The sequence below is a fragment of the Cervus elaphus genome, chromosome 29 (genome assembly GCF_910594005.1).
Source record: "Cervus elaphus chromosome 29, mCerEla1.1, whole genome shotgun sequence".
Classification (NCBI taxonomy): domain Eukaryota; kingdom Metazoa; phylum Chordata; class Mammalia; order Artiodactyla; family Cervidae; genus Cervus; species Cervus elaphus.
The window spans coordinates 34,305,407-34,324,677 of NC_057843.1; positions in this window are offsets into that span (position 1 = coordinate 34,305,407).

Here is a 19,271-nt window from a genome sequence, read left to right on the forward strand (position 1 = left end):
GTATCCAGATTCTACAATACCCAGTTAGTCCCAGGAAAGCTCACAATTGTTTTCAAGTCGTGGGGGAGGGCAACTGGAGGATTCCTTGTACGCCATCAGTGCACAGCCTCCTGAATCAATGTGTAATCTGAACTCTCATGTAAGTGACGTTTGTCTCGACCATCTGTGCCTTAGCATGGGAGATTTTATATTCTCTCTCTGCCAAAAAGTTTAGAACCTGAATTGCATGTTGTTGGGCATTTTTCTCATCTGGAGATTAGTAGCTCATCTACATATTGTAATATTTTTCCATTAGGTCCCAGGTTCAGATCTAGGAGATCCCAGCTAAGAGTCTGTCCAAACGGGAGGTGGAGTGGGGGTGGGGCTCTATCTCTGAACCCCTAAGGTAATACAATCCAAGTCATCTGTTGATGTTTTTCTTCTGGAGCCTCCCACTCAAAGGCAAAAAGATATTGGGAGTTTTTAGCCAGTCAGTCATATGCAAAAGAATGCATCCTTGAGATCCAGGACTGTAAATCACTTGGCACTGGGGAGGATTTCTCCCAAGATTCCATAGGGATTGGGTATGGTGGGATGGACGGGGACTACGGCTTCATTTATGATCCAAAGATCTTGAGCCATTCACCAGGTCCCAGCCTTTTTCTTTACAAGGAGGGTCAGGGTATTACACTGTAGAACTGGTAGAATTGGTGGGGTCCAATAGCCCACAGGCAAGGAATTTATTCATTAGAGGCTGTAGTCCTTCCTGAGATTTCTCTTCTGAGGGGGTATTGTTTCCGGTTTGGAAACTGAGTGGGATCTCAGAAGACAATGATGACCAGTTCAGCTTGTCATGGTGGGCTTATCCAGGAGTCCCCTGGTCCCACACCTGGGAGTTAATTTTGTCCTCCCATAGTTTTTGGCCCCTCCCTATTGGAGAGGGTGTAATGGGTTCCTCAGTAGTAATCAGAAGCTGTAGGGCTCTAGGGGCTGAAAAGCTTCCCATCACAAGGGTGGTCTCCAGTTTGGTGAGTATATCTCTTCCCAATAAGGGAGTAGGATACTTGGGGACCACCAGAAACTGGTGGGAAAATATTTGCCCCTCCTGGGAACAAAGAAGTGCTTGGTGGATCTTTTTGTAATTGTTTTTCCTGTAGCACCAAAATGGTACAGGTTGGGGAGGAGAAGTCTCCGGAGTAGGAAGTCAGGACAGAAAAGGTGGACAAGAAATTCTCGGACCTACCTGCCACATCCAGTTGCACCCGTGGCTCCAGTCCCACGTTGGTTATCTGTGACAGGAGGGCTGACTGGAGTGGGCTGCTTCAGTCCTGTTGAACCATCACAAGGGAAGGCTTGACACTTGACCTTGAAACTCTTGGGTCCCAGGGGCACAGTGCCACCCAATGTCCCAATTGATGCTGTTTTTAGCAAGCCATTTTAGGAGACTTGTCTTGGTTTGGACACTTCATGGCTCAATACCCCACCCATCTACAGATTAGGTATTTGCCTTGTGCCTTGTCCTTTAAGGACTCAGGGTTTGCCATAGGGCTTCCCTGGAGGGCAGCCAGCATCTGGGCATGCCTTGTCTCTTTCCTTTTCTCCCTTTCCTGGGCCTTGGCCTCTCTCTCCTGTTCTCTTTTATGAAAGCGATTGGTGGCTGTCTGGACCATCTCATCTAAAGAGACAGCAGGGTCCTGCTGCTGTAGCTATTGTAACTTTATCCTATTATCTGATGCACATTGGGAAGGAATGCGTCCTTTAAAATCACCTGTCCCTCGTAAGAGTCGAAGCCCAAATGGGTAAACTTTTGGAGGGCCTCTTTTAGCCTTTCCAGAAAGGCAGTGGGGTTCTCATTGGGCTCCTGAGTTATTGCTGAGATGTGGGCATAGCTGATTACTTTTTGTGGGGCTGCTTTTAGTCTTGCCTTTACACAGATCAGAAAATGATCCCCTTCCCAGATGTGCTCAGCATCACTATAATTCCAACTAGAATCTGAGGAGGGGAGCGCAGTTTCCCCCACGAGAGATTTATTGCTTGACATGTGAAGTCCCATGGCATACCTCAGGCTTCCTTTAAGGTCTTTACCTTTGGGCTCAAGGTCGGATAAAGTTGGACTAAATATGACCATGATGTCCTTCCACGTCAAGTCAAAGGCCAAGGTAATGTGTTGGAATGTATCTATATTTTGCCTGGGTCATCTGTATAGCTTCACAGGTCTTGTTTGATCTGTCTTAGTTCTAAGGAGGAGAAGGTCTTATGGACCCCAATTGGTCCAAATTCTCCTCCAGTTTCAACTAAGGGACATACTCGAGTTGGCTTTTGTGGAGGGGGTGCTCCTGGATGTGGGGGCATGTTTGGATACAAGGAAGGAACACCAGGCAACTCAGGAGCCATGGGAAGTGAGCCTTCATGGGGGGCTTCCTTCTCTTGGTTGTCTGCGTCTAACACCATTTGCCTACCAGGCTCACTTTTAGGGCATACAACAATCCCATACTTAAGACAGAGTCCCTTCATATCTTTAAGTCAGAAGAAAAGTTGGATATAGGACATCTCTGTCTATTTACCTTGTCTTTTGCAGAATAAGTCTAGCTGCCGATGGTATTGTAATTTAAACTCCCACCCTCAGGCCAGTGTTCCTTATCCCCCAGAGGATACCATGGCCAAGCTGTGGCACAAATGAATTTTAAGTGACTTCTCCTTGGAGTTAGGGGATCGAACAGCTTCCAGTTATCAAGGATGAATTTTAGGGCATCTGTCAGGAAGTGGATTGGTTACTTCCCATCTGAAAGACAGTGATGACAGGGAGGAAAAGAAAAAAGAAAAAAACTAATAGGCCTCCTTCTATTTTATTGGTGGACTTCCTTAGGGGTGAGTCTTTCTGAAGCTTATCCTAGCCAGTACTTTTGCAACTTGGGAACCAGGCGTCCCCAGATCAGGGTGCAGATGTCCAGGCAGCCTGAGGCGTGACAGCCTCTTGGAGATCGAATCCCCAGGCAAGTTGAGGCAGGTTGGCCTCCTGAGATTTGGGTCCCTAGGCAGGTCAAGATATGTCGACCTCCTGGGACCCCTGGCCTGGCAGATCCCCGAGCAGGTTGAGACGTGACAACCTTCTGCAGACCAGAGCCCTAGGTATGTCGAGGCAGGTCGACCTCCTGGGACGCCTGGATTGGAGTTGGGTGTCCCTAAAGTCTCCAGCGTGACTAGTGCTGGATAGGATTAAGGGGTTGTAATCTTAACTCATCACCAGCTTGTCCAATGTGGATGGGAATACATACCATGATGTAAAGCAGTCCAAGCTTGTGGCCAGAGACTGGGAACCTGGCGAAACTGCCGTAAGCCTTATCCACTTGTTGCTCTGAGGGAATGTAAGTCACTGATTTCCTCCCCTAGTCCTCCATAAGAGCAGTTTAGAGTGTTTCCAATGGTAAATGTTTCATTGTCATATACCCACTCTAAGTAATAACAGAAGTAATGACAAAAGAGTGTGTCATCTGGTCCTGTTAGGGATATTAGAGTATTTTAATAATAAGTGGGGTGGAGTGATGTTGCCTACAAGGGGGCAGGGTCCTGGCTGTAGGAGTTAGTAAGTGGCTTAAGAGCAAATTGATAAGAGGCAACAGACCAGATATTCCATAAAAGTGGAGTGGAGATTTGATCCAGGAGTATGTTTGTAACCTTAGGAGAAGGGTGGTAAGGGTTTGGTCTCAAAGGCCTGCAAAGCTAACTCCCAAAGTGGCCAACATTATCCCTGGAAGCCCAATTGCTCTTGAAGGCATGCCACCAACAGATGGACTTCTAGCATGCATTGTGTGCCTGTCACCCGCTGTCGCAGGTTCACTAAGTGATGCTGTTGTTGCACATGTTGTAGGAAACACGGGAGGCCTGAATCTCTAGAGAGATTGGATATTATACAGTATTTCCTTCACAAGAGCCAGCTATTTTCTGGTTGTCCCTCAAGAAGATTGTAGAACCAATACTATGGGCCTGGATTGGGCTCAGGAAAAGAGCATGAAACAGAAGCAAAGGGGGCATGGTACAAATTTTGAAAAAATGACATAGCCCAAGGGCATAACCTAAACCAATCAAAATCAAATGGGTCCAAGATGACAAATCAAATTCAACCAAACCTTAATCCTCAATCTGCAAGCTAAATGACACACCCAGAGGAGCCAGGACAGTTCCAAGCTAAATGACACACCCAGAGGAGCCAGGACAGTTCCACTGTCAAAAGACCAAGGAGTGGGTACTTCCCCTATTGTTGAAATGATCCTCCCACTCATTAGCATATGAAATCACCCAGCTCTTGAAAACTAACCACACCACATTCCTTGGCCACCACACTCACCCTCTGTGATGGCCCATACTCTTGGAATGTGCTTCTCTTTGAATCTGAACAAATCTACCTCTTACCTATCACTGTGTCTCTCACTGAATTTTTTTCCATGAGACATCAAGAATCTGAGCTTCATTAGGTCCTAAAACCAGGAACCATGGGTTTTGGCCTGACTCAAGTCCCAGTTGGATACAACTGAGTGACAAGGCATAGCACAGAGTCCCTGCAACGTGGGTTTGTTTCCCAATCTTAGGTAAACAGTTTCAAACACAACTTTCAGAAATGGAAAGATGATGACCTGCTCAATACTTTGTAAGCAGTGGCATAGATGGAGAGAGGAGCTGAAGGACGGGAGGAAAAAGCAGTGGGAAAAACTGCTGGAAAATCTGCTAAATACCTGACCTGTGCCCACAATTTTCACTGGTCTGATCCTTGGCACCAAGGAAATTAAGGACAGAGGAACCCTCACCCACGTGGGCAATGGCTCCTAGGGCACAGCAGTGGAGCTTTGGGACACACTGGGGCATAGCCCCTGCCAGCATCCCTCAGTTGCACCCACTGCCACTCGCCTGTTTGCAGGAGGTTCAAGGAAACAAGAAACGAGAGAGTGTAAAGCAATTAAGATTTTGTTAGCCATATCCTTCTAGCCATAGGGGCAAGGACCTCCTATTTTAACCGGAGGGCTTCTGGAATCCAAGACTGAGCCATGTGAGCTTTTTGTTGTGTCTGTTTTTGCTGTCCTGGTTTCCAGCATGCTGGGCTTCTTGTCACTTCCACTGCGCTGGGTTTTCTTTGTGTTCAGCTTCCACTGCAGGAGCTTTCGCTGAGCTGGGCTTCTGCTGTGTCAGCCGGGTTAAATCTGAGAAACGACACCAAAGATGTTGGGGGAGTGTTTAATTTCCTCGGTTCTGTCTCACCGCAGCAAAAATTTGAAGCAGCAGACCAGTGTTACAGCTTAGTTATAGCTCTGTTTTATTTGGCAAGAAAGGGAAAATACATCCTTGAGGCGGGAAGGTGGGCCGACCCAAAAGACACAAGAGAAGAGACCGTTCAATTTTGGCTCTTCTTTTTGGCTTTTCTCCACCCCCTGAGCCTGCTCTATGTATATTAGCCTAGCCAGGAGGGCTGTTTTCTTCACCTGAGGTTCTCACTCCGGTCCTCAGACCTTCCTTTGTTCTATTTTCTGGGGCTCTTTCCTTTCTCTGTCTTTTAGCCATCGCTATTTTCAACTCCTTTTTCCTGTTTTAACTACCTAACAGTTTAATCCCCACAAAATTTCTGAAGAATGGACAAGGCTGACATTGTTGTTCCATTTTGCAGATGAGGAAATGAGTTTTGCACAGGTTAAACTACTTTCTAAATTCAGCTGTTTTCTAAGAGAGAAGCATATTATATAGCACTCTACATATGTGCCACTTTCAGATATTTTCATGTGCTTTTAATCAAGTTTTGTAGTTATTATAATTTTTTGATCCAATTTTCCCTCAGGATTCTTTCAATTTTTTTTTCTCCCTCTGTTAGTCTCTAATAGCAAACCACTTGTGATGTTTAATTAGAAAGTATGAACTGGATTTTTCCAGGAATGGAAGTATCAAAGCTTAGTGGTGTCCTTCTTATTAAAAACACACAGCTGTTTTTCCAGAGATCCAAAATAAGTGTGTTTTTGGTAGGATACAAACCTCTGAGGTTTTTAATTGAGTCTGCTGTTTGCATGTAAAATTGGGATTGATTTTAACATAATGGAAAATTATTGATGTCTGTGGAGTGAATCTATATCAATCTGAATTTACTTTAGCTCAGACTTTATGATTAAAACTTTAATTTTACCAAGCAGATTAGCATCCCATTAAAATTTTTGTATGTGACAGTTTTCCCTAAATGCCTTCAAAATGACAGTGCTTTTTATGGTTGAAACAAGTGCTATTTGAAAATGGCTGTCTCAGTTTCCCCCACAAAAGAGGGTAATAGACCCATATATCCCCACATTGAAGATTATTCTTGGTAGTTGTAGAGTATGTCAGATTTTTGCTCATTTACTTGTGTTCTGATTTTACTTCACATAAATAAGCTGTTGTGAAATCTATATTAATTCTCAATGAAGGGGAAAAGACAGGGAATTGAAAAGGCAGCAAAGTATTGTATTGTATTTTTGGAACAATCTTTTTTTTTTTAAGTAAATATTTTCCCAGAGAATATCTGAAACTTGTGAGACAAAAAATACAGAGAGTAACGAACATAGGATTTGTATGAATTTGAACTGGTTCAGGGATTTGTCTTGCTACTTACTGTGTGACTTTGAAAAGTCACTGGGCTAATCAGAATATGAGTCTTCATGGTTATCAAGTGGGAATGACTACAGTAGGTTGAAGGAATGAGACAAATAGGTAATGGAGAAGAAGCATTCCTGGGAGAAGGCCCAGCATGGAGAAAAGGGCGAGCATGTTATATAGCTGAGTACTGTGGATGTGGACATGTAGAATATGGCAAGAAATGACTCTAGAGAAAAAAAGTCAGTGGATTTAGGGCCTTTACCACGACACAAAGGAATCTGACTGCATCTTGACAACAATGACAGTTACAGGGTGTTCTCCTGTGTGTTAACCCTGCTGTGTTGTCAGTTTGCATACAATGCTTTATTTAATTATCATAACTTTCCTTTGAGGATGCTGAGGTCCAGAATGCTAAAAAAAAAACAAAAAAAAACAACTCTTTAATATAGCACAGTTGGTAAGTTGAAGAGGCAAGATTCAAATCCCATTCTGCCTTATTTCAGAATCAGGGCTTATCCATTCATAACTCTGCTTTGAAAAATATCAAACCCAAGAGTAGCATAATCAGATTTCTTTTGAGAAAGTGTGCTCTGACTTGGGAGAAGAGAACTAATCTGGGGAAGAGGCCTAACTGGAGACAGACCAGTGGAAAAGCTGATGCAGTCATGTAGAAATGAGATGGTAGCCAGAAGTAAGGTAGAGAGACATTGTAGTCAAGATATACTTAAAAAAAAAAATAGAATCAATAGGACTTAGCAACTTATTAGTGAAAATGCAAAGAAAAAAATAAATAAGAGTGCACCCAGGGTTTTTTGTTTGTTTGTTTTTAATGTTTTCCTCCGTCCATTCTATAATGTAGCTTTACTCTTTAAACATTATTTAATGTTAATGCTCATGGGTATTCTGCTTGCCTTCTGAGCCTTTAATTATGCCATTTCTTTTGCCTGGTAAAGAAGCCTTGTTATAGGGAAAATTGAATTTTGACCCCATGTTGGATGTGTTTCTTTTGCTTTAACCTTTGCTTCTGATTGCTTTTGTTCGCTAAAACGATACTGTCCATACATAATGGCCTGCCTCAGGGAACCCTGCCCCTCTGCCTGAGTGTTAAATGAAAATGCCTTTGTTCAGGAACCTGTCCACCTGTGGATGGCTACAGGAAGGAAGAAATTAACATATCCTTAAAACATCCCTCTACCAAGGCTGGCCGTTCCTGGAGATGCTTGCAAAATTAATGGCATTTTTACCGCAACTCCTCATTTTCCCTCCATCTCTTTTCTATAACAGAATCTGGCATCCAGACCCCATAAGATGGTTATTTTGAGACACTGGTCTGCCATCTCCTTAGTTTGCCAGCTGTCAAAACAAAGTTGTATTCCTAGCCTCAACATCTTGTCTCTTGCATTATTGGCCTGTGTGTGGTGACCACAGGGAGCTTGTACCCTGCAACAGTGTCTCTACCTCACCTACCTTACTAACCATGGCAAAGAAATCCTACCCCCTGTTTTAAAAGGTTTCACTTATTCTCCCAAATTTTGGTGATATTTTCCACTGCTGGAATCCTCATATTTCTGATCATCTCTTGAAAAGCATATTGAGAACTCCCTGTATACTTTGTTTTTTCACTTCAAATTTACTGGGGACAAAAACTGCATCCTACTATTCCTTAAAGAGTAATCTGATGTCTTCTTGCACAGAATAGGTGTTAAATTAGTATCTGTTGAGTTTGATTCAATACAGTTTCTTCTCATTCGTGAGATCTACTAATTTGGTAAATATTATAATTCATGGCTCATAAGTTATTTCCTGGGAAAGGCTTTTTTGGACTCCCATCTAAAGGAGTTTTGTAAATCATAACCCCTGTCTTTCTCTATCTCATTATTTTATTTCCTTTATTAAACTTATTACTGTCTGAATAAGACTGGATACATAATTGGAAGAGTCTAGTACAAAATGAAAGTGCAGGCCTCTTGTTAAAAATTACTAAGAATTCCAAGAAACAATTGGCATTAATTAAACCAACTTTGAAGCCTTTTTATAGAAGGGTCTTGTGTGACTGCACAGGTTACATGCCCATGAGGCCAGCCCTAGATCTGAAATTCTCTCTTAAATTTTTGTATTCTTTTGTTTCAAATCTTTCTCCTTTTTCATTAAACTCCAAGAAAGCAGGGATAATACCATTCTTTTACCCAGTGCCTACAGGAAAAAGGAAATTGGCAAATGGTACTACCTAATAAGTATTTTTTAAATAAAAGAATGGCTTTAGATTGGCGTTTCACATTTTGAAACTTTTGAGGGCTTTTGTCCAGACAAAACCCTTTCCTCCATGTAATTTCACACAGTGGTTCTGATCTCTGCTACATAATGCATCAAAGAGATGATGGCAGTGATTTTTTTTTTTAAATTAAAATCCAGCACTCGCCATGTTGAATAGCTCTAATTATCATCCCTAGGATGTGTCCATGGCCTGAATGTCCCAGGAAGACTCAATTACCATCACTCCCTCAAGTCAGTCCCTCTCTAAATGTATTTGAGTTTCTGTAATAACCAACAATTTTAAGTATATTGCTACTCAATCTAGTCAGTGCCTATTTTGTGACGTAAAGACCTTAATTCTCGATTCCTGCCAATCTTGCTTCTTTCAAAAGCATTAAATTAACTTTTATGGAGAAAAAGAAAGAATCTGACTGAAGGCAATAAGAGGTTAATTTAAGCTATTGTTTCTGTGACATGGTGCTACTTCACAAAGTGTGATATCTTCATCAGATGGAATTCAAAACTTTAGGAAGAAAGAATTATGGCCTTTCAGGCACTCAAAATACTTTCTGAGATGTATGTGAAAAAGGTAATTGAAGAGTTTGGATTGTCCTTTGAGAAAATGTTGGAAGGTAGTTTGAATCCAATCAAACATTGTTTTAAATAATAGGAGGTGAATTCTCACATCTATTTCTAAAACAGGTGCAGAAAATTATTTTAAGGGAAAATTCTATTATTTCTCCTAAAACTGTGTCTTTTAGTTTTATAGATATATGTTAGTCTCCTGCAGCCCAAAATCATATTGGTATTAGTGATTATATAACTACTTGTAAAAGACAAACTTGTAACTAAAATATAAGAAAATCTATCATTTGTTAAGGTCCTACATGTGCCACACAATGCTTAACTACTTTAAAAATGTTCTCTAATTTAATCCTCATAACAATCTTAAAAGTGGATATCATCTCTCTCTCCCCTACTTGAGATGTAAAGAAATCAAAGCTTAAAGATATTAAATACTTTGACCAAGATCACAAAGTAAAAGAGAACAAAACTAAGATTACAACCAAATTTGAGTTGAAAAACAAATGTGCTATGTGACATCTCAGTTTTCATTGAACAGAGAATTTATATTCATGATAATTTCTAATTTTTCTTATTTTTTCAAAGTTCCAAATAGTCTTGCCATAACTAAAAGTCTGACAGATTAGTCAACTCTAAGTTTCTCTCTCTCCTTTTTTTTTTAATTTGTACAAATCATTTTCTTTTTTTCAAAATAGTAACCAGCTAAATGGAGAAATAGGAGTTAAAGCCAGTGCTTCGTTCCCTTTCACAAATGGCTTCATTTGTAGCAGTGATGTATCACTGCTGTGTCAGGATGGAATATCTGATGCAAGTTGGCATCATGTGAGATACATGTTAAACCCCACTGCTACTGCTGAAATTGCATTCCTCAGCTCCTCTTTCCTCTCCTGAAATACCCTCAGTGGGACTCATTCCTCTGTTTGAGTGTATTATGTTCAGAAGGTTTAGAGAGAATTCAAAAATGGTCTCAGAGATTGCTAACACTTTTATGTATCAGAACACATCAATTTATTAGATTATCTTATCAAAAACTTGAAAGTATGTTGCAAAATACAGGTTTTCTTGGGGGTGGTGGGTAAGAACAGAGATGTCTATGAGATTCTCTGAGAGGAATATTTATTTATTTATTTCTATTGGAGTATAGTTGCTTTACAATGTTGTGTTAGCTTTTGCTCTACAACAAAGTGACTCAGCCACACATATACATATACATATATCCCCTCTTCCTCGGATTTACTTGTCATTTAGGTCACCACAGAGAACAGAGTAGAATATTCCACTCTGAATACTCAAAACAGAGCATTCCCCACACTATATAGTCAGTTCTCACTAGTTATCTCACATATTGTTGTTGTTTAGTCACTAAGTCATGTCTGACTCTTTGTGACCCCATGGACTGTAGCATGCCAGGCTTCTCTGTCCTCTACTATCTCCCAGACTTTGCTCAACTTCATGTCTGTTAACTCAGTGATGGCTATCCAATATACTCATCTTCCTCCACCCCCTTCTCCTTTTGCCTTCAATCTTTCCCAGCATCAGATTTTTGCCAATGAGTTGACTCTTCACATCAGGTGGCCAAAGCATTGGAGCTTCAGCTTTAGCAATAGTCCTTTCAATGAAAATTCAGGGCTGATTTCTTTCTGGATTGATTGGTTTGACCTCCTTGCAGTGCAAGTGACTCTCAAGAGTGGGTTGTCATTTCCTACTGCAGAGATCTTCCCAACCCAGGGATCAAACAGCATCTCCTGCACCTTCTGCATTTGCAGGCAGAACCTTTACCACTGAACCACCTGGGAAACTCCTTTCCCATGTCTGCAACTGCCACAATTTGCTCCTGTTTATGACTGAGGAATATTCTATTGTATATATGTACAACGTCTTCTTTATCTATTCCTCTGTTGATGGAAGTTTATGTTGCTTCCATGTCCTGGCTATTGTAAATAGTGCTTCCATGAACACGAGAGGAATGAATGTCAGAAAACCATATTTAAGAGATTGAAGATGAGTGTGGATGAAGATAAATTTGAAGATGGAATGAGAGAGCCTAAACAGTCTTCATGAAGTGACAAGTATGTAATGGGAACTTCAACAAGAGTGACTTGAAACTGTGGGAAACATGAAAAGGAGTTGACTAAAGAAAGGAATAAATGGAAATAGTAATATTTTCATTAGGGAGATGAAAGTCTTTGTATGTGCCCACATCTGTGAGGGCTTAAAGCTGGGAAAGGGGTTGAAATGACTATAGTCTTGGCAAAGGAAAATAAAGTAATAGAAAGCTACATAGGTAGAAAATTAAGCAACAATTCCAATGGGTCAGGGGTTTGAGATGTTCAGTGATATCATATGACCCTTGTCTCTTGCTTCAAAGCCACAAATACCAAATTTAGAAAAAGAATGAATGTCATAATATGATAAAATAAAACTTAAGATACAATGGGCTTCCCAGGTGGTGCTAGTGGTAAAGAACCTGCCTGCCAATTCAGGAGACATGAGTCACAGGTTCAATCCCTGGGTTGGAAAGACCCCCTGGAGGAGGGCATGACAACACTCCAGTATTGGGATATCTCTTGCCTGGAGAATCCCAGGGACAGAGGAGCCTGGTGGGCTACAGTCCATGGGATCACAATGAGTAGGACATTTCTAAAGCAACTTAGCATGCCTGCACTGATACAAAAGTGAGCAAAACCTCTGTTCGTAAAACAGAAATAGATTCTAGGTAATTCTGGCCAAATAAATAAATAAATAAAAATTTGATACCTGCATGATTTGGGGATAAAATTGAGTTATATCTGAAGTTTGACTGTATAATCTTCCTCTCTCTGTACTCTTTGCTTGCTGGGACACTGAGGTGCAGCAGAAAGAACCCCTAAATTGATCTTAGAAAACGTGTATTCACTAGGTAACCCTGCTGTAGTTCACTTACCTTCTTCTGGCCTCAGTTTCTTCATCTGTCAAATGACTGGAATGCTTTAAAAGATTCCTTAGGTCCATTTTCTGTGCAGTGACATCGGCTCATTATAAATTTAGTATTTTATTTCCTTGACTAGAGAAGCTCTTCAAACACTCACATTTAATTCTGTTGGGATCTTTTTCTGCATAGTGTTGACATTCTTTTGTGCAGCTGTGAATTCTTTGGTTAATTTAAAAGACTAAACATTGTCAGTCTAACACACAATACTCTCATCCCTCTCCACTCAGATGGTAATGGAAGTTGCCCTATACTCCCTTCCTGAGGCATCAGAAGGCAAATACCCCCTTTCAAGTTGGCAGCATGTGAGAATTTTGCTCTTGTTTTAAAATCTTAGCAAAAAGCATTTCCACTTCAGGTTTAATGATCTCAATGATGCATATGTAGTGAGTAGCATTGCATGATATTCTACCATACTTTAGAGAAATAGTATACTTTGACTGTTTTTGTTCATGCATCTCTAGATATTGATAGTGACATTTATGGGGATTATTTCTATACAAACTCAGAGAAAATGGTCAAAATTCTGAACAAAGTGGAATATGTTTGCTAGCTTTGAAATTATTTGGTATTTGAGTGTTAATCTTAGAAGGCATACATCCATGAGAGAAAGTCTTTGTTCCAAACCACGCCCTGATTATCAAGAAAAGGGCGGTCAGTGCCACATATCCTCAGGGATTTTATTATGTATCCTAATGCATTATTGGGAATTGAAAAGAAACACGAAATTTGTCCCAGTCTGGAGTTTAATTTTTAATCCATTTCATGTCTATTTTGATAGAATTCCACCTACGGTTCATTTCTTTTTCAGGGTAATGGTTTATTTATTTTTACAATCACATACGCATGCACACACGCGCGCACACACATAAAGAGGTTTCTCAGCTGTGGTTAAAAAAAAAAAGTAAACACACAGATTTGGCCTACTTTTCATTTGACTAAGGCATGCACATACCTACAAATATTCTAAGCTCCAATTTAGGTCACTGAACATCATCCAGTCAGTTCATCACAGCACTTTCCACTCATAGCATGCTTGCGGTATGAAGGCGCATGTGTATGCAGGCATGCATTTGGTGTTGGGGTGGGGGTTGTCCCTGATATGTGGATATTGTAGCTTTAACAGACAACAGCAAAATATTGGTAATGATTCAAATCTAGAGAGATTATGTGTGTGTAGGTAGAGATAGATAGATAGTGTAGACAGAGGTAAAAGTGCAATTAATAAGGATCACAGTTATTTTATGGCATCTTTTCCACAATCAGTGATTCCTAGAACTCCCTGTTTTCCTCTTACCCTATCACTTCTGGCCTCTTATCTTTACCATTTAGGTCCTCTCCAACCCGGTTTCATCCTAACTTAGTCCTATTTTTCCCACTATGTACCTGCAACTATGGTTACCCCATCCCAAAATACTCCTCTAGCAAGTCAGGTGTTTTCTTCTCCAGGTTCTGGAGAGTTTGGATTTTGTGATTCCTTTGTTTTTAATAAAGATCACTTGTGTGGGTTTCTTCCTAATTTGGGATTCTTATATACTTTAAGAGTTGCCTGTGTAAGGAAAAGGAGGCATAGAAAAAATCCAACTTCAACTGGACACAGGAAGCAAAAATACAAATTATGAATGGCAATGACACAAATCATTTTTCTTTTGACATACGTGTCTAAAAGCCTCTTATTTTTGGTACACATTTCCATTGATTTCTGAGTACAAATCACAGAACTAACTTTCCTTTAATATAATTTCTGCTTGTGATTTATAGCAATTCTGTGTACTGAATTTCAAGCACCCATTACTGAAATACCATATGGACTGAATGCATATTTCAGTGTATTGATTTGTGCCAGTAACCTCTCTTCTGGAAGGTACTTCATTTATTTGAACAACCGATGCTGTCTCTAAAGAAATGTAGCACTTACTGAATTTGTATAAGGCCGCTTAGTGAACCTTACAGGAGTTTTTTCACTGTGCTATACTTATACATGTGTCACAAACATGTTTGACAACAGATTTTTTAAAATGAGTTTTTATATTTTCATATTTTCCTCTTACAGGTAGCAAAAGATGGGAATCAGGGAGGCCAAGACATTACATTTCAATCATTCATATACTTTTATATAAAATCTTTGATTTGGAACCAATATTAGGTAGAAGATTTTTCCTCTATTTTTGACTCTACCATATATGCCAAAAATAAAATGAACCTTAGGAACTTTTAACCTGAAATATATGTTTGTATATGGAATAAAATTATGAGAGCCAGTCATCTGTTAAATTTGAAATTCAACTACATCCCTTGGAATCTATTAATGTTAGGATTTGAGATAATCTGTCCTGGGCTTTTCTGTTATTTTCTTGGAATGGTAATTTCTTTTTTACTTTCTTCATCTACCAATTCTCCTTTATAGCTGATGCCTGTATCCTTTGGTTTGTAATTTTTATATAGTGAGCTCATTTCTACTTGGAAGAGTGGTCTTCATAGAAGTGTTAATGTGCCCTATTTCCTTCTGTTAATTCAAGAGATGTGTTAATGGTCTTGAATTATTTTGATATGACTTTTTCTGACTTCTAATAAGATTATATCAATAGTGCCTCTATTTCTATAGATAAAGGGTTTCAATCTTAGCTTCATGAATCATTGCTAGTAGTGTCCAAAGGACACAGACTTGGAGAAGCTCAAGTATGATTCAGATTAATAAAAAATGAACTCAAGTCAAACAATGATAGATTCATTGAAAAAAATAAAAATTGCTATTGGATATTATAGATATTGGATATTATATATGTGGCAGGAGCAGACAGATACCTAAAATACCATCATAGGTAGAGAAATACTGCCTTTGAAAAAATACTGTGTGAGTAATATACTGAGACAAGTTTACTACATAATATATAACCTTTGTAATAAAATCAGAAAGCCTAATGTGATAATAATGTGCACTTATCCTGTTACATAGGTATATTCTAGAGTGAAATAGAGACACATTTCAGAAAATTTATATTTAAAACAACTATGTCTAAGTTTTTGTCTAAGGAATTGTAGTCTCTAGCTGTCTTGATAAATACTGACTTTAAGGCCCTAATGTATTTGGGATATAATGAGTAGTTTCCAAAAAACCCAGTAAATCCTAAAGAAAATCAACCATGAATATTCAATAAAAGGTCTGTTGCTATAGCTGAAGCTCCAATACTTTGGCCACCTGAGGAAAAGAGCTGACTCATTGGAAAAAGACCCTGAGGCTGGGAAAGATTGAAGGCAAAAGGAAAAAGGGACAGCAGAGGATGAGATGGTTAGATAGCATCACTGACTCAATGGACATGAATTTGACCACACTCTGGGAGACAGTGGAGGACAGAGGAACCTGGTGTGCTGTAGTCCATGGGTCCACAAAGAATCAGACATGACTTAGTGACTGAAGAAAACAGCGTTAAAAAAAAGTCTCTAATGAATAAGATAAAAATGCCAACAATTGGGATATTTCTTTTACTTAGAAGGAAATAATCTCAAAATAGAGTAATAAGGAATAGGAAACATAATATTCCATAAGACCTATTCTGTGTCAAGCTTGTGAGAATATTTTATGTTCTGTTTTTTCTTTAACCATCACAATTATTTCTTTCTACACATGAGAGAACTAACCCAAAGCCATATATCAATAAGCGATAGTGCTGATTTTTAAATCGGACTCTTTCTAAAACCCCAAATCTCTGTTTTCCCTTGGAAGAAGTGAAAATGTTAGTCACTCAGTCATGTCCGACTCTTTGCAACCCCATGGAGTGTAGCCGGACAATCTCCTCTGTCCATGGGATATCCCAGGTAACAATACTAAAGTGGGTTGCCATGCCCTTCTCCAGGAGAATCTTCCTGATCCAGGGATCAAACCCATGTCTGTGGCATTGCACTCAAATTCTTCACTATTTTTCTTTCATTTTAAAAAATCTAATATAGATGGTCCCCCAAGTTATGATATTTGACTTATGATTTTTTCACTTTACAGTGGTGTGAAAGTGATATGTAATCAGAAGAAACAGCTTCCATTTTTATCTTCTGTTGGGTTAGCAATATGTGGTAGGATATTCTCTCATGATTCTGGTCAGGGCATCCAGCCGAGCTCCCAGTCAACCACACAATCATGAGAGGAAACAACCAATACACTTAACTACCATTCTGCACCCATCCAACCATTCTGTTTTTCTCTTTCAGTATAGCATTCAGTAAGTTACCTGAGATACTCAGCACTTTACTATAAAACAGCCTTTTTGTTAGATGATTTTATCCACTTGTGGGCTGATATTTCTGAGTATGTTTAAGGGAGACTATGCTTAGCTTTGCTGTTTGGAAGGCTAGGTGTAGTATATGTCTTTTTAATTTATGGTATTTTCAATTTTAGGGTGAGTTGATTGGTATGTAATCTCATACGTCTAAGAAGCCCTCTTCTAGTTTTTTGGGGGATTTGTGTGTGTGTGTTTAATAATTTATCACAGTATTACAGAAAAATAAACAGAAGCTGATGAAAATTATTATTTTTAATTGGACTGAATCTCCAAATTGACAGTGATGTAAAATTCCATTTTATTATAATTTTCAAAGATTCTGAACAGACAAGCAATTCAAGTATGAATCTCAATAGGAACACATTTGTAAACACAACACATATATTTTAGAATCATAGATGAGCAATATGGGTTGAAAAAAATTACTTGTCATACATAGATTTTCTTAAGTGCTTTCTCGTAAATGGTGTTCTATTTGTTTTAGATTTTGCTGGTTCAGTTGAGTATAGTTCCAGCTGATCTAAAATTTTAAGACAGAGATACCCAATTTGCACATATAATCATTTCCTTTGATGTCATAATATTTATATACATACAAAGAAACATGAGAAGCATCAGTAATGTTTCAGTCCGTACACTGATATAGTAAATTCCCTCAATTCTACTGCCAGTGTTACTCTTACTGTTTTGGTTCCGAGATCTACACCCCACTTCTGGGTAGATTACAGATAGTTTGCTACCCTATACTTGGGTCAATAATAATATTCTTCTGATTCCTCCACAACTACAAATTCTTCTAAGTATCTAGCCCAAATTTCACAAGCCAAAAATCATGAAAGACAAAACAATGTCCTCTTATTTTAAATATAATGATACAATCCCAATGCATACTTATTGTTTGGTTAGTATTTCCAGGAACTGAACTGGAGTTTATATGGGATAGGCATTTTATTCCTTGCAACAATGTTACAGATGAGCAAATGAAGAATCTGAACTTTGATAAGGTTAAGTAACTTAAAATAGTGGCAGTGATGGTGGTGAAGTTGCTAAGTTGTGTCCGACTTTTGTGTCCCCATAGACTGTAGCCAGCCAGGCTCCTCTGTCCATGGGATTTTCCAGGCAAGAATACTGAAGAGAGTTGCCATTTCCTTCTCTAGCAGATCTTTCCAACCCGGGGATCAAACCCAGGTCTCCTGCACTGCAAGCAGATTCTTTACTGACTGAACTACAAGGGAATTGCTATTAATATGTAAATAAGAAGAGATAGATAGTAGCACTGGTGTTTGAATTAAGTGTTTTGTTTTTTTCTTTCATTAATGCATTAGTTATCGTATGGAAAGAATTTTTTCCCTGAATATACACTTCAGACTTTCTAGTTTATTGATTTATTTTAGGTTTAACTGCACTGGCTATTTCCTGTACTGGCTCGCTAACTGCCACATGAGGGCTTAGTTGTCCAACAGTACACAGGATCCTAATTCTGGACCAGGGGATCAAAACCATGTGCCCTGTAATGGAAGGTAAATTCCTAACCATTCAACCACCAGGGAAGTCCCTGAATCAGGCTTTTTGATGTCAGAACTCATATTCTAAATAAATTTGTTTACCAATTTCCAATTTCTTTACTGTAAAAATAAATAAAGCTTAGAATAAGACACAAAATTCTTTGTATGCCACCACCATTCAGAGGTAGCCACTCTTATTTCAACAAAATAAGAATGTTTTTACTGTGTATTGATGTTTATGCCTTCTGTGTGTATCTTTCCAACAGAACTGTGTGTATACCACCACAAAACATGTTTAAGTGTGTTTATAGAACCATTATTTATAATCATCTTAAAGTGGAAACAACCTAAATATCATCAATAGTTGAACAAATAAGTCATTGTATATTCATGTATTGGAATCCTTCATGATAATGAAAATAAACTGCTGCCATTATATCATCATGGTTGATTCTGAAACATAATATTGAGTAGAAAAAGCCAGACACAAAATCAGACAACCTCTATGATTCATTTATTTAAATTCCAGAAATAAATAAGTCAATCTGTGGTCAATCAGATAATAAAGGCACCTGGTCCTATCACTTCATGGCAAATAGGTGTGGAAACAGTGGAAACAGTGCCAGACTTTATTTTTGGGGGCTCCAAAATCACTGCCAATGGTGACTACAGCCATGAAATTAAAAGACACTTACTCCTTGGAAGGAAAGTTATGACCAACCTAGATAGCATATTTAAAAGCAGAGACATTACTTTGCTAACAAAGGTCCGTCTAGTCAAGGCTATGGTTTTTCCAGTAGTCATGTATGGATGTGAGATTTGGACAGTGAAGAAAGCTGAGCACCAAAGAATTGATGCTTTTAAACTGTGGTGTTGGAGAAGACTCTTGAGAGTCCCTTGGACTGCAAGGAGATCCACCCAGTCCATCCTACATATTGTAAGGACTGATGATGAAGCTGAAACTCCAGTACTTTGGCCACCTGATGCGAAGAGCTGACTCATTGAAAAGACCCTGATGCTGGGAAAGATTGAGGGCAGGAGGAGAAGGGGATGACAGAGGATGAGGTGGCTGGATGGCATCACCAACTCAATGGACATGGGTTT